Genomic DNA, 4010 nt, shown 5'->3' with positions numbered 1-4010 from the left:
GTGAAACAGACCAGGGAAGAGGTAGGGGGGTAGAGAAGGTTTGGGGATAAAGTGGGGATAGAGGGGGGGGGTTCGATAAGGTTTTGGGGGTAAATGGTGATAGAGGGGGACAGAGGGTGTCATTTGGCAACACCCATACAGCCTCGCCGCCCCCGCCCGCCCGCCCGCCCACCCGCCCGCCAGGTGAAACAGAGCGAGGCACTCTTGCTCCCGAAGTAGGCTCGGCAATGCCATCTTGCTGACCATGTGGTCTTGGTTCCCATGGCAACATCAAGGGGGGCAATCACCCCCCCACCGCCATCCTCAACTCTAACAACATTTCTCCCTTTAAGCCTCACGTCTTCTGGTCCCCCTGCGGATTATGGGGGCGGGGGAAGGGGGGGAGAGGAGGAGGGCACATTTTTTTTGTAATATATATATATATATATATATATATATATATATATATATACACGTGTGTGTGTGTGTGTGTGTGTGTGTGTGTGTGTGTGTGTGTGTGTGTGTGTGTGTGTGTGTGTGTGTGTGTGTTATTGAAAAAAATGCTAGTAGCAGCGATACAATCCAAACAATCAGGCCCGGCCGTCGCGGAGCTTTGAACACGGGTCCATCCGAGCATACAATTGTACACATTTATGTCTTATTTTCTCCTTTCCCCTAAAAGCCATTATGTTGTCAGTCTGGCTGTACTAAAACAAAACTGTCCCACCCAATTCCCGTTTCCTTTTGGGCCGCGTTAAATCCCAGCAGCCCCTGGCCGTCCCTTAGCCCGGTGCCACACTGTCCGTCCCCGCCGCTGCGGCTTGTTATTGGACTTTAGCAATGTTTCTTATGAGCCATTAGACTCGAAAGGCTATGATAGTATTCTAACGGGGTGGTTCGTTCCGACTGTCGCCAGGTGATTTTATTAAAGTAAGTGAACTTTGCCATCATCTGGCCGCATCCGGCGCCGCCGCATTGTGTGACACCGGGCTTAGCATACAGGGTAAAGGTGACGAGCCTGGTCACAGCTAAGTGACTCATGATGGAACGCCACCACCGTCTCTTAGTCCTCTTCCCCATCTGTTCCTCCTCCTCCTCCTGCTCCTCCTCCTCCTCCTCCTGCTCCTCCTCCTCCTCCTTCTTGCTCCATATAAAGAATAATCCAGATCGCCATCTTGCTACGCACGTAATCGCTCTAGACCCCAAATGTATTTGGGGAGAAGACTGGGCCCGCGGGGACGAGGAGGAGGAGGAGCAGCAGGAGTGGAGGAGATAGAGGAGCAGCAGCAGTAGCAGGAGTGGTTGAGATGAGGATGAGGATGAGGAGGAGCAGGAGTGGAGAAGATAGAGAAAGAGGATCAGCAGCAGCAGGTGTGGAGATAGAGGAGGAAGAAGAGTAGCGGCAGCAGGAGTGGAGAAGATAGAGGAGGAGGAGGAACAGCAGGAGTGGTGGAGATAGAGGAGGAGGAGGAGCTAGAGAAGGAGAAGCAGTATCAGGAGTGGAAGGGATAGAGAAGGAGCAGCAGTAGCAGGAGTGGAGGAGCAGCAGCAGGTGTGGAGAAGGAGAACGAGATCGTGGGGTGTTTGGGGAGGAAGTGTGAATGTGTGGGGGAGGAAGTGGGGGGTGTGGGGGAGGAAGTGGGGGTCAGGAGGAAGTGGGGTTGTGAGGAAGTGGGGTTGTTAGGAAGTTGGGGTGTGGGGAGAAAGTGGGGGCGTGGGGAGAAAGTGGGGGTGTGGGGAGGAAGTGGGGGGTGTGGGGAGGAAGTGGGGGGTGTGGGGAGGAAGTGGGGGTGTGGGGAGGAAGTTGGGGTGTGGGGAGGAAGTGGGAGTGTGGGAAGTGGAGGTGTGGGGAGGAAGTGGGGGTGTGGGGAGGAAGAGGGGGTGTGGGGAGAAGTGGGGTATGTGGGGAGGTAGTGGGGGTGTGAGGAGGAAGTGGGGGTGTGAGGAGGAAGTGGGGTTGTGGGGAGGAAGTTGGGGTGTGGGGAGGAAGTGGGGGGTGTGGGGAGGAAGTGGGGGGTGTGGGGAGGAAGTGGGGGTGTGGGGAGGAAGTTGGGGTGTGGGGAGAAAGTGGGGGTGTGGGAAGGAAGTTGGGGTGTGGGGAGAAAGTGGGGGTGTGGGGAGGAAGTTGGGGTGTTGGGAGGAAGTTGGGGTGTGGGGAGGAAGTTGGGGTGTGGGGAGGAAGTTGGGGTGTGGGGAGGAAGTTGGGGTGTGGGGAGGAAGTTGGGGTGTGGGGAGGAAGTTGGGGTGTGGGGAGGAAGTTGGGGTGTGGGGAGGAAGTGGGGGGTGTGGGGAGGAAGTTGGGGTGTGGGGAGGAAGTTGGGGTGTGGGGAGGAAGTTGGGGTGTGGGGAGGAAGTTGGGGTGTGGGGAGGAAGTTGGGGTGTGGGGAGGAAATTGGGGTGTGGGAAGTTGGGGTGTGGGGAGGAAGTTGGGGTGTGGGGAGGAAGTGGGGTGTGGGGAGGAAGTTGGGGTGTGGGGAGGAAGTTGGGGTGTGGGGAGGAAGTTGGGGTGTGGGGGGAAGTTGGGGGTGTGGGGAGGAAGTTGGGGTGTGGGGGGAAGTTGGGGTGTGGGGAGGAAGTTGGGGTGTGGGGAGGAAGTTGGGGTGTGGGGAGGAAGTTGGGGTGTGGGGAGGAAGTTGGGGTGTGGGGAGGACGTGGGGGTGTGGGGAGGACGTCGGGGTGTGGGGAGGAAGTTGGGGTGTGGGGAGGACGTGGGTGTGGGGAGGAAGTGTGGGGGTGGGGAGGAAGTGTAGGTGTGGGGAGGACGTGGGGGTGTGGGAGGACGTGGGGGTGTGGGGAAGAAGTGGGGGTGTGGGGAGGAAGTGTGGGTGTGGGGAGGAAGTGGGGGTGTGGGGAGGAAGTGGGGGTGTGGGGAGGAAGTGGGGGTGTGGGGAGGAAGTGGGGGTGGGGATGGGGAGGAAGTGGGGTGGTGGGAAAGTTGGGTGGTGGGGGGAATTTGGGTGGTGGGGGGGAAGTTGGGTGGTGGGGAGGAAGTTGGGTGGTGGGGGGGAAGTTGGGTGGTGGGGGGAAGTTGGGTGGTGGGGGGAAGTTGGGTGGTGGGGAGGAAGTTGGGTGGTGGGGAGGAAGTGGGGGTGTGAGGAGGAAGTGTGGGAATGGGAACCTACACGAGGCGACCTGGCATCACCCTCAAGTGTCCTAGCTAGCTCCATTTGCAGGCTCAGCCGACCTGCCACGTGACCTCTCCCTCCCACTTCTTCTCCCCACTTCCCCTCCTCATCCTCTCCCTCCTTTCCCACCACCCTCTTCTCTTCTCCGTTCCCATCCTTTTACCCATCCCCTCCCCCTCCTCCTCTCCTTCCCCATCCTCTCCCTCCTTTCCCCTTCCCCATACTCTCCCTCCTTTCCCACCACCCTCTCCTCTTCACCCCTCCTACCCCTCCCTTTCCCCCCTCCTCTCCATCCTTTCCCACCCTCTTCTCTTCCCCCTCATTCTCCCCTCTCCCCCTCCCTTCCCCTTCTCCCGCTCCTTTTCCCCTCTCCCCCTCCCTTCCCCCTCCCTGGGTCGTTAACCTACTTCCTCTGCAACTGCAACTCAACAACAGACGATTTGCATTTTGTCGTAAACTGTTCTCTCCAGGACAACGTTAATATCTTTCACGTTAACCCGCTTCACAGACTTAACCTATTCAAAGTTAACCTCCTTTTCCTGGGTTAACCCCGAGAAATCAACTAACATAACCTTCACCAATATCAGAAACCACGTTCATCAAAGGATCAATAACAATGGACGATGACATTGTCAATACTTCTGTTATTGAAAATAACCTCTCCCCCGGTTTCGGTATTAACTAGAAGCCTTTTAGAGGTCTTTCTAGAATATTTGCAAGCAATCTTTATAAATATATATATATATATATATATATATATATATATATATATATATATATATATATATATATATATATACAGTACATGGCATGACTCCCTCAAACAGACCGACCTGTTTACATACCCAGTAACCTGCAGAAGGCTTGGAGACCTGCAGGAGACCTCACTGACCTGCTTTCGGACCT

The sequence above is a fragment of the Oratosquilla oratoria genome, chromosome 5, assembly GCF_046742065.1.
Source record: "Oratosquilla oratoria isolate Oo_2021 chromosome 5, ASM4674206v1, whole genome shotgun sequence".
NCBI classification, from domain to species: domain Eukaryota; kingdom Metazoa; phylum Arthropoda; class Malacostraca; order Stomatopoda; family Squillidae; genus Oratosquilla; species Oratosquilla oratoria.
The sequence above is the reverse complement of the archived record's forward strand: the minus strand, read 5'-3'. Positions refer to the sequence as shown.